Raw genomic sequence first — 13,162 nt, forward strand, 5'->3', positions numbered from 1 at the left:
CACTTCCTCTTGGGGCTCTGTGGCACCGGAAGGAAGTTCACCTCTCCCCCCTCCCTGCAATCTTCTGGGACACGTTACAGGTCCCAGAAGATTGCCCGGACATTCACAGCACGCAGCGCGTGCCCGGCTGTGCAGCCACAGCCATGCACCACAGTTACAATGCTGGCACTGCAGAGAGGAGCGGGGCTTCGTTTGCCCACATCGCTGGACCATGGGACAGGTGAGTGTCTGATTATTAAAAGTCAGCAGCTACACTTTTTGTAGCTGCTGACTTTTTTTTAAATGGGTGGAACTCCGTTTTAAGTTGGGTACGCACTGAATTTTTTATTTTTTTTTCCTTCAACCAGTGAGCTGAATGAAAAATAACTCCGAGATCCATGCATCCACACAAACAATGTGGGTGTAGGAATCTCCTCTGCTGGGGTATTGTATTCTGACAGCAGGATCTTCCCTCCTCAGGATACATTGATTTGCATGGCTGCAGTGGCTGATCAAATGTTGGTTTTCCAGCATGACCGTTTGAACAGAGGGAGCTACAAATGGATCAAAATTCGATTGGTTCCTGCTGAACTGTCCGAATTTTGATTCATGTGTTCCCAGATTATTTTTACATTTTCAGGCATTGTTTTACTTATTTTTACAAGGTGATCCTGCCAGTAAAACTTTTCCTGTACTAGGGTGATACCACCCACTCACTCTATCTATGGTGATGGAGTTTTAGCATTTTCACCCTAGACTACTTTCATAATTTTGGACTATTAATGGCTTACATTCTCCTCATCTTCATTACATAAGTTGAGAAGTGTTTTGTAACGTACAGAAAATATCTGGGAAAGCTGTCACAATATTGTTTGGTATGTCAGTTCTGTACAATTGAATCTACAAGGTTCAACAGATATTTCCTTGCTGAAAATGTACTTAGCCTGAAATTTTTAAAAAATGCAACCACCACATGTAGGGACTGCTAAGCAGCAATGTATTAAACCTTTGTTTGTGGGTTCAGATGTACTTTACTTCTTCTTAAAGAGGAAGTAAACCATGATGAGTTTACTTTCTCTTTCATTCCTTGCAAAGGTAAAGCATAATGGACTACTATGCATCACATAGTAGTCCATTATGTGTCACTTACCTGACACAGGAGCCAGCGAAGTCCCGGCTGTCCCCTGTAGTCCGGCGCATCCATCTTCTCTGTGGGTCTCGCTGCCCCGCCGCTGTCATTCGGCGAAGCCGCGATGACGGCACTCTCGCGCATGCGCAAGGAAGCCGCCACGCGCGGCATATCGCCGTTGATGGCTGCGCGCTCAGTGCGCCGCTGTCTACAGTGAATGCGCCGTAGACAGCGGTGCCTGTCTTTCGGCAAATGTCTCCTAAACTGTGTAGGTTTAGGAGATATTTCTTGGACCTACAGGTAAGCCTTAATCTAGGCTTACCTGTAGGTCAAAGTGTGTTGTAAGGGTTTACAACCACTTTAAAAGCTGTCCTCAGTTCTCTTGTACCGCGCACTTTACGTTACGTTAATATTTATCCCTGTAGCATCTGTACCCTTACTGATGGTATTGTAATGTTCACATCTTTGATGTTTGCATTTTTACAAAAGCTCTACTAAGTCAAATGAAGTATATTTTAATTGTGAACTATATGGGCAAAAGTGTGCGGACACTTGACCGTCGCACTTGCAGGCACTTATTGTACATCCCATTTACAAAAACGTTGGTATTAATATAAAGTTGGCACACCTTTGCAGTTATAACACTATACTACTCTTTTTGTACTAATGTTGAATGAGGAGACCTGGCTCATGGTTCATGCTCAAATTCATCCCAGAGGAGCTCAGTAGGGTTGAGGTTGGGGCTTTGTGCTGTTCACTGGAGGTTCTCTACACAAAACTCATCAAATCATGTCTTTATGGAGCTGGCTTTGTGACCAAGGGCACAGTCATGCTGGAACAGAAAAGGGCCTTCCACAAGGTTGGAATCATGAAATTGTCTAAAATGTCTTTGCTGTAGCATTAACAGAAGCTTCTGCTGAAAAAAAACTGAATTCAATAATAATGGTGGCATCAACATACGTTTGGTCATATGTGTAGCTTCACATTAAAGGTAGTGGCTCAGGAAGTTCAACTTTACTGTAAAAAATGTTGGATCTGACTATTAAAATAATGATTGCATTGCACACCATATACACTAATCAGAAAAAAAAGAAGAATGTCTCTGGCACCATTAATGAAGTTGAATGGCATCAAAGCATCAGTTTTGAATTCAACCTGAAAATGCCCATGTGCACTGCTCCACAAATAGACAAGGCATACTGTTTCGCATGCTGTCATAGGGTTTCAGTGGTGATCACTTTAAATCAACACTCCTGTATATGAGGCCATTTTGTTTAATGGTCCTGTTTAGCATCAGTTTTATTTTTTATGTCAAACTGATTATTAGTATTGGTTTACAAGGAGCCAATTTTATTAGTAATTACTTAAGACCTTTTTGTTAGGTTTTTAATTATCAAAAAACAATCATGTATAAGAGACAGGTAATGATGTAATTTTAGCCTCACAATAGTAATAGCAGTCTAGTGAATAGACTTCACCACTGATATAACGATCGTTAATTGCAAATCAGGAAAGTAATATTTAATGAAAGATTGTAATCTGAAAATGACTTCATTCAGAAGAGGGGATTACGGTAAAGGAAATTTAGTACTGAAGGTGCTTTAAAATAAAAGTCAACTCTTATGGATTTTAAGCAAGACTATTGAGATGGCCATAGATGGGTAGAATTTCAAATGGAAACCCATGGGAAAAGAATGTTCTAAGAAAGTTAATTTGTGGGGTCAAATGTTCAAAATTTGAAGGAGCACGGTGAAAAATGTTTCTCGACCGAAAACAAATCTAACAGCAAATGTGGTTTATATTCATTACAAAATCAAATGTTAAAAGCAAATTAAATCTTTTGAACGACAAAGAATGTTCTGAGATATTTCATACAAATTTTCTTAAGACTTTTTCAAAAAATTTTCATTTGAAATTCAGTCCATCTATGGCCAGCTTATGTGCTGGTAGAAAACAAAATAATTCTTATTCTGTATCTTAAGCTGGCAATACATGGGTCAAATTTCGGCAAATTATTGCTGGCCATATAATTGGATGCAGTTGAAACAGCTCTGATTTGGACACTGTCACACACGTTCATGCACTCTCCTCCAAAATCCTACACTGCTGTAGTCAATGCCTGAGTGACCCATCACAAGGCTTCAATCAATGTCACATGGGGTGGGAGTTTCCTTCTATAACCCCTTTTGCCCAATGCACACATATTTCTTCTCTCACAGCGGATAGTCATAAATGATGTAGATCAGTGGTGTCCAAACTGGGGCCATGGGGACAGATATGGCCCTTTTGTTTGCCTTTATTCAGCCATTGAGACCTCCATCTGACACCATTGATGGGGCACTATTCCTCCCACTAAAACCAATGATCTGACATTTTCTACTCCCACTGGCTACAGTCTGCCCCCACCCCCCCTGAATCCCGAAAGACCGTAAACTGGCCCACCATTTAGAAAATTTGGAGACCCCTGATGTAGATAACAGGCTTATATTATGACATGGCCAATGTTACTTGCATCAATCCACTGTGAACTCAGCTTGGCACAATAATACACGATAATGGTCTGATCTCACAGAAAGTGAGTTAAATGATGCTGGGTGGCAGCACTGAGTGATGGGTCTGCAAGGGACAGCAATGGAAAGGAGGTCAGTATTGCAACAAAAGCTGCATTTTTTTTTTTAATACGCACCTAGGGCACCTTTTTAATTTTTTTTATTAAATTTTTTTACAAAAGATTAGAGTTTTGCTTTAAGTAATAATACAGGGCAATGACAGCAAAATGCAGTAAACCATGGTAGTCAACCAAACTACTGCTATTTGGACACACTATGTTTCAGGGTACTATTGTTTGGACACACTTTGATTCTGGTTGGTTTGCTGCACTTTAGACATCACTGCGTGTCTAGTTCAGGAATGAAAATGGCAATGGAGAAGGACAGATTTTTGATTTAGACACAATTGGGGTTATTTACTAAAGGCAAATCCACTTTGCACTACGAGTGCACTGGAAAGTACAGTCGCTGTAGATCCGAGTGGGACATGCAAGGAAAATAAACAGCATTTTAGCTTGCACATGATTGGGCAGAGTTTCCCCTCATTTCAGATCTATACCTCAGATTTAAAGCGACTGCACTTCCAAGTGCACTTGTGGACTTGCTTTCGTAATTAACCCTCAATGGATTTCTTATTGGTTACTCCCACCTCCTCCATCTGTTACAGAAAATGTGGCCCACTGATTGCTTAACCAAGGATGATCCTCCTCTTGTGTGCACAAGACCTTCTTGATAGCACCAGGGGAACTGTCCCATCCATTGGGCGACTCCTGGGCTTCCGTAGCAGAGGAAAAAACCCATAGTAAACATCACAATAGGTCTTAACGCAGGCTAGAAAGCAACTATTTTCTATCTGCAGTAGTACTCCATTGATAATGAAATCTGGCATCTTATCTGATTTACCTCCTTGAAGTGATAAGTCTACTTTGAGGTAACAATCTACTTTCCAGACATGGGTATACCTTGTAACATATAATCCACAGCACTTGAAGTAATAGGTTTTTCCAGCATGTTGAAGCCATTGAGACTAGAGTGACTAGATGGTATGACTGTTGTCTCCAGGACTCTTGACTTTCTAAGTGGTTTAACAGTCAGCCACTTCACATGCAATGGGACAAGATAACAGCGTTTTGACATATTTTAAGAATCTTCTTAAGGGAATCAAAATAGGGCTGAATAGTCAACTTTACTTGAGTGCCTGATCATGCAGTGAATAGGAAACATTTGTTTTTAGGGTACAGTTTAAACCTTGTACTAAATTCTAGATTTGTAGCATTAACTTACAAAGAAATATTTTGTTAAACTTTAAGGGAAATTCATTTTTCTCTTTTTATCCATTTTTAGAGATATAAATATTACAAGTTCAGTAAATGTAAGCTTACCTGTGTACATTTTAAAGGTAAACCACAGTGTATTTGCAGCCAGTACAGTTTTTATTAATATTTATACTGTTTAAAGAGGACCTGATTTGTGAAAACCATTCCCAAAAAGGCAAGCAGAGGACAAAGTACTTGTCACCAGTAAAGTCTGTGGTCTCCCTGCAGCTGATCTTTTTTTTTCCCATTACTGACTTGCTCTGCGGAGGTGCCCATTTTGGCAGAGGCAGGGCTTTGCTTCCTCATGTCGGAGAATGACTTCTGTAACTGGTGATGTGATAACTGGTGACGTAGTACTTGGGAAGCTGCAGGAAAGGTTCAAAAAGCACAGGTCTACATAATTATTGTTGACGAGGCAGGGATGTGGTTATTTGCAGATACAACTTCCATTCCAGCAAAGAGAACACTGAGCTGCAGCACAATCTTGATATCCCTAATTATTAAAATACTAGAAATGCCCTAGATCATGGGTGCTCAACCTGTGGCCCTCCAGCTGTTGCGAAACTACAATTCCCATCATGTCTCTGCCTTTGGGAGTCAAGCTTGTAACTGTAAGTGGCTTGGAATGCCTCATAGTTCCACAACAGCTGGAGGGCCACAGATTGAGCACCCGTGCCCTAGATGATTTCACATTGCAGATGTACAGATATAAGGCTGTCGGCATAGAAAGCGCACTGCTATCTTTCAGAAAGAACTCAAGACAAGGTAGGGCACTGCTTAGGCACTGTTAACATTTCCAGATGTTCCCTAAAAGACAGAAAATATTTACTTTTTGGGTTTTAATGTGACCCACTTGGTATTTATATTGCACATACAAAGATGTGAATGCCCCCTTTTTGTGTTCATCTGCATGTCGAAGAATGTGGTTCCCATTGTCTGCTTAAACAGGAACTGTTCCTAGTCCATGCTTTTTCACTTCCCCACCACCCTGATGGCCTCTATGGGAGTCAAACAAGGTAGCCCTATGTAAACTGAAGTTAGAATTCAATTTAGAACTTACACAGGTTTGATTGTTTCCCTGCCCCCAAGCAGCTGCCTTCAGGCACAGTGAGATGGTTGGATTGTGCCTGCATATCCTTAATACAGAAGAGACACTGCCATTGCTGACTTGTTTTTGAACATTCAAACTCTAAGGCTGTCATTATATTCCTCACTTTACTATTAAAATAGAAGTATTGGAATTGTTTATTTTTTAATCATACTTACCTAGGTGTCCCCCGCTGGCTCTAAGCCTGAGTACCAAGCGATCAAACACCACTGATCGTTCAGTTCTCAGAGCTTCCCAAGCAGTGAGCTAGTGACTTCCAGTCACCTGCTCTGAATCCCCCCACACTCTCTGGAGGGGGTGGGAAAAGCAGGCTCTGGCTCTCAGTGGCTCACTGAGAGGCTGAGCTGAGTGCGGGTCCAGGCATGTGGTTGGATCCTGACCATATGGCCACGATCTTTCCTGAGCATAGACTGGCTCTGTGACATCAGCCAACAGAGGGCTTCAGCTCCCTGTCTGCTGAAACCCAGTCACAGGAGTCCAGAACAAACTGCACTCCTGTGATCCACAGGAGAATTATAGCTAAATGAGCTTTGGCTGTGCTTTTCCTTTAACCTCCTTAGTGGTATTCCTGAGTGTGGCTCGGGGTGAATTTTCAGTACCAAAAGCGGTAACCCCGAGCCACTCGGGATCGCATTGCAGGATCCAGGCAAAGTTACTTACCTTGTCCCCAGGATCCTGCGATGTCTCCCTGCTGTGTGTGCAAGCCGTGTCCTCTGCCGGATCTATCACCGCGCCGAGCTCCGTTCCCTGTGAGCGTTGCCACTCACGGGGATGGAGCACGGCTCAAAATTCAAAAAGTTAAAAACACACAATACATACAGTACACTGTAATCTTACAGATTACATTACTGTATCTAATTATTTCACATCACTTTTGTCCCTAGTGCTTTGTCCAGTGCCCTGCATGCAGTTTTATATTATAAATACTGTTCTTCCTGCCTGGAAACTGGAGATTGTCCATAGCAATCAAAAAGTGTCCCTTTTACATTAAAAGCGGTTTTAGACCAGCTAGAAAATACTGATAATAAATTAGAATCACTTGGAGAATTGAGCGATAGTGATTGATGACAGTTTTGAAAGTAATGACAGCGATAATTCTGCAACTGAGCAAATTTTCTGTGTTTTTGATTTGATTACATTATTGAATAATTTTTATTATTATTTGTTATAAGTATTTATAGTTATTTATTATAATTTTATGATTTTGTGTTCCAAGCTTTATCATACCCGGATGTCTATAGAGACTCTTGTTTGGACAGATTTAATTGTGTTATTCCTAAGAATTACAGGCCTACAATATAAAATGTCAAATTTCCATGCAAAACATTGTATTGCTTTGAGCATCAAAAATCAGAAATAATTATACCATGAGGGAGGTTAAAGGGCATATTAATAAAGTTGTGAATGATACTTTCACCAATCATTCACTGCTCGTGAATTGTCCTAACAAATGTGTTTTAACCTCCCTAGCGGTAATCCCGAGTCTGGCTCGGGCTGGGATTTCAGTACCATAAGCGGTAACCCCCAGCCAAACTCGGGATCGCATCGCTGGATACAGGGAGGACACAGGGAGAAGTTACTTACCTTGTCCCCTGGATCCAGCGATGTCCTCCGTGCTGTGTGATCGAGCTGTCCTCCGCTCGATTCACACAGTGTCCGAATGCCGCTGAGCTCCGTTCCCTGCAAAGTTACGGCGCACTGGAGCGGAGATCGGCGCCAAATTCAAAAAAGTAAAAATACACAAAACACACACAGTACTGTAATCTTACAGATTACAGTACTGTATAAAAAAATTACACACCCCTTTGTCCCTAGTGGTCTGTGCAGTGCCCTGCATGCACTTTTTTATATTATAAATACTGTTTTTTCAGCCTGGAATTTGGAGATTGTCCATAGCAACCAGAAAGTGTCCCTTTATGTCAAAAGTGATTTTAGACCAACTATAAAACAGCGATAATAAATTATAATCACTTGCAGAATTGAGCGATAGTGATTTGTGGGGAAATTCGTCATCAAACACTAAATCTAATGACAGCGACAATTCTGCAAATGAGCAAATTTCTGTGGTTTTGGATTTGATTACATTATTAAATCATTTTTATTATTATTTATTGTATTATAAACTTTCATACCCGGGATGTCTGCTAGACTCTGGTTTAAACAGATTTAAGAGAGTTATTCCTAAGAATTACAGGACTACAATATAAAACGCCAAATTTCCATGCAAAATAATTGTATCGCTTTCAGCACCTAAAACCCAGAACTAATCATACCGCCAGGGAGGTTAATATAGAGTGAATGAATGTCCACCAGTCAATGTTTGGCGATTGCCATATTCACTGCTTTATAAATATGCTTCTTTACTTAGTTATGAGCCAGGAACAAGCATGTAGTAACTGAGGTTTAACCTTAACTAATATGCACTCTGGGTTTTAAGTTAGAGACGCACTGAGTAGTGAATGAAGGATCAGGATGACAGCCTCCTAGCCTGTGCCTTTAACCACTTCCCGACCAGCGCACGACGATGTACGTTGACAGAATGGCACGGGCAGGCATATTGGCGTACAGGTACGTCCAATATTCAATGCCGCACTGGCATCAGGAGCGCGCCGCCGGCGGCACGCTCCCGCGCTGGTCGGGACCCCCGTGAGTCCGGTCGCGGAACCCGCGGACTCGATCGCCGCGGGCATCCCCGCGATCGTCTCACGGAGCGGCCGAATGGAGGAAATGCAGAGTAAACAGCATTTCTCCATTCTGCCTAGCAACTAGTGACGCTGATCTCTGCTCCATGTGATTGGAGCAGAGATCAGTGTTCACTAAATGAAAGCCCAACCCCCCCACAGTTAGTAACACACCCCTAGGAACACTTAACCCCTACACTGCCACCCCCTGGTTAACCCCTTCACTGCCAGTGTCATTTACACAGGAATCACTGCATTTATATAGCAGTGATTACTGTATAAATGACAATGGTCCCAAAAATGTGTCAAAAATGTCCGATGGGTCCCCCACAATGTCGCAGTCACAATAAAAATCGCTGATCGCCGCCATTACTAGAAAAAAAAAATAATAATAAAAAATTATTAATAAAAATGCTATAAAACTATCCCTATTTTGTAAACGCTATAACTTTTGCGCAAACCAATCAATAATCGCTTATTGCGATTTTTTTTACCAAAAATATGTAGAAGAATACGTATCGGCCTAAACTGAGGGAAAAAATGTTTTTTTATATATTTTTGGGGGATATTTATTATAACAAAAAGTAAAAAATAATGTGTTTTTTTTCAAAATTGTCGCTCTATTTTTGTTTATAGCGCAAAAAAAAAAAAACGCAGGGGTGATCAAATACCACCAAAAGAAAGCTCTATTTGTGGGAAAAAAAGGACGTCAATTTTGTTTGGTAAACACGTCGCACGACCGCGCAATTGTCAGTTAAAGCGACGCAGTGCCGAATCGCAAAAAGTGGTCTGGTCTTAGACCAGCAAATTGGTCCGGTCTGAAAGTGGTTAAACAAGTTGGTAATGATAGCTGCCCTATTTCAATACCAAGGATTTCCTTAAAAGCTCTCTATGCCTGTGTTCTACAAAGTATATAGTAAGTGCTTGGTAAAAAGACTCAAGCAGTATGAGGATCTTGCTATGTGATACAATGGACAGTTTTTGGACCTGTATACAGTTTGTCATGTGATGCTTATGACTTCATACATGTTAGATGAGAATTTGTCTTCATTCACACTTCATGCATAATGTTGTGGATTTGGTTGCAATATAATGTATGTGGAGGACTTGCCAGTACTGCTGACTGATGCTCATCTGCAGGTACAGCGATTGGAAGTTTACAAAGCCTTCCTGGTTGCTCTGGTTTTTCTCTTAATGAGCTGGAACTGTGTTCTGCCTTCCCAGTCTAAGCATTGTACGTGTGATCTGCATAACTTATCCAGTTGTTTTGAGATAGCTATAACTCACAATCTCAGTAGATTTGGCAGACAGTCACTCGATCCAAATGATATCTTTCAGATCATAGAGAAGTTTAATCCAAACTTGTGCAGCTCTTAACAAATTAACAGATAATGGACATTCCGATACAGAGCACTCTCTAACTACAGAGTGAGGTAGGGACAAAATTATTTGAAGGCAAAGAAACACACATTCCATGTGTAACATGGTACTCCTCATCGAAATCCATGATTTCAAACAATAAACAAATTAAGAAACATTTACAACTGAGGACTCCTGGAAAACCTGAAAAAGAAGAAAAGGGAGAACACGAAGAATAATGCAAACAGTAACATAAAACTTGTAAGGCCATTGCACAGAAGACAGTTTGGGGTTGATTTACTGAAACCTGGAAAGTTCAAAGTCTGGTGCAGCTCTGCATGGAAACCAATCAGCTTCCAGGTTTTTATTTTAAAACTTAAGTGAAAAGGCTGAAGTTAGAAGCTGATTGCACAGCTGCACCAGATTTTGCACTCTCCAGTTTTAGTAAGTCAACCCCTTTGAGTCTTCAGAGAGGAGGGCAACAATATGCACCGGTCTTTCTTATGTACATTTGAATCAAGTTGTTAAAATAGAAGATGAATCCTCTTCCTTTGACAATGAAGTACAGTTCATTGATAGGCCTGGAGTAGAGTCCTGCGGATCCTTCCTTGTCAAACTCAGGATTAACCCGTTCAAATGTAGAATCAGTGTGAATTGTGATGGTGGCATTATTCAAGAAGTAAGGAGGGGACAACCACGAAATGTCCAGAAATGCAGCAGCTGGTAATGCATGAGTGCCACAATCAGTGTTGTTGAGGTCTGTAGACACATAGGAGTTTATTTACTAAAGGCAAATGGACTGTGCACTTTGAAAAGTACAGGTACACTCTGCAAGAGCAGTTGCTCCAGAGCTTATTAAATGAGCAGAAGCTCCATTGACTTCCATCATCCCAATCACATGCAAGCACAAAAAATGCTGCTTTTGTATTTTCTTTGCATGTGATTGGGTAGTCTTTGAAAAGTGAATATTTACCTCATTTACTAAGCTCTGGCCCTACTGCATTTTGCAAATTGCACAGTCTATTTGCCTTTAGTAAATCAACCCCATGGGGCCATTGATCGGGATTGGAGAACTTTTTGCATTGTACTCCGTTACTGACATACACATAGAAACTTTATTATTTGGTTGTGAGCATATATATATCCCAACTAGGGATGAGCTTCGTGTTCGAGTCGAACGTACGTTCGACTCGAACATTGGCTGTTCGTCCGTTCGGCGAAATCCGAACATTTTGGTCCGTTCGTGTCAAATTCGCGTGGCGCTCACGGCCCATAATGCACTGCGATGGCGCAGTGCATTGCTGGCTCATGATTGGCCAAGCATGCGGGGTCAGCCATGATTGGCCACAGGCAGGATGCCTGTGGCCAATCATAGCTCAGGCTGTGTAGTGCACGCCCCACACTATATAAGACCGCCATCGCGGCGGCCTCGTGTAGTGTGTTGGCGTCTGAAGCAGTGGGTGTTCTGTGTACCTTCAACACAGTACACACCGATCATTTTCGGCCGATTTTCTATCTTGCTGTTGTGTAGTGGTTATTGTCTGCGTGCCCTGACCGCAGTATACAACACTATATTCACCTCACCTATATAGCTAGTGATCTATCTTTTATAATAGAGCTTGCAGTCAGTAGTGTTAGGAGATAGTGCGTGCTGTCTGCGTGCTCTGTACCCAGTACATACCGCTATATCCACCTACATAGCTGTTCTCTATTTGAGCCCACTTGCCATCTGCAGGAGTTATTGGAAGTTGTGTGTGCCTCAGGCACAGCACAGTATACATCTGTATATACCCCTTTATCTCTGGTGTTCTATAATAAAGGCATCTGCAGGAGTTAGTGGGTGTTGTGTGCCTCCAGCACAATATACACTACCCAACTGCTGTTTTACCCAACTCCCTTCAGGCCATTACCATGTCTGGAAGGCCAGCAAGGAGAGGCAGACAGGCGCGAGCCGATAAAAGAGGGCAAGCAGGCTCTGTGTCTAGAGACAACAGTGCTGGTCGTGGACGCGGTGCATTGTCATCAGCACGTGGCCATGGGACATGCTTGTCCTTCTTTTCGGCAGCTGGACATGTTGAACCGCAACATGCCAACGACTTGGTAGAGTGGATGACCAAGCCCTCTTCATCCTCCTCATCCTCTCTCACCCAGTCTCAGGGTAGTAGCAAAGCAGCTGCCAACGCATCGTCTTCCCTCCTCCCAATGTCATCATCAGTGACTCCTTCCCTAGACCCACCACGTCCTCCTGAGGAGTCTCCTGAACTCTTTGAGCACAGTGTTGGGTACATGCTCCAGGAGGATGCCCAGTGTTTTGTGGGCTCTGATGATGACACTCAGCTAGAGGAAGGCAGTAGCGTGAGCGCAGAGAGAGGGGATGCTCAAGAAGGACAGCAATCTGGCAGTCATGTTCCACAAGCTGCAGCATACTGCCAGGTTTGCTACAGCGATGAAGAGGGAGGGGATGATGAGGGCACTGACTCCATGTGGGTGCCTGGAAGGAGGGAGGAGGAGGAGGAGGCACATGTCCAACGAGGCAGGATGCCCTCCGGGGGCCAGCTTAGGGGCAGCACACCGACTGAATCACACCGCAGAGCTCCGCCTGTGCAGAGCGCTGCCTCTGCGCGTTATTCTAAAAGTTCTTTGGTGTGGGCCTTTTTTGAGACGAGTGCATCAGATCGCACCGCTGCTATTTGCAACATATGTCTCAAGCGTATCTCACGTGGCCAAAACATCAGCCGCTTGGGCACCACATGCTTGACCAGACATATGTTGACCTGCCATGCAGCTCGTTGACAAGCGTACCTCAAAGACCCACACCAAAGAACAAAGCGGACCTCTCCTTGCTCCTCATCAGCTGGCATCTCCAACCCCACCTTCAGTCCTCTCTGAAACCTGCTCTGAGAGGAATGAAGGTGTAGAATTAGGTGTGTCACAGCCAAGTGCTTCCGGGAACTCTGCTAGCGGTACACCCACGTCCGATTTATAGCAGGCAAATGTCCCTGCCCCAGCTGCTGGACCGGCGGAAGAAGTTCACTCCCAGC

The sequence above is a fragment of the Lithobates pipiens genome, unplaced genomic scaffold (assembly GCF_037356315.1).
Source record: "Lithobates pipiens isolate NorthernLeopardFrog02 unplaced genomic scaffold, aLitPip1_a1.2 Scaffold_28, whole genome shotgun sequence".
NCBI classification, from domain to species: domain Eukaryota; kingdom Metazoa; phylum Chordata; class Amphibia; order Anura; family Ranidae; genus Lithobates; species Lithobates pipiens.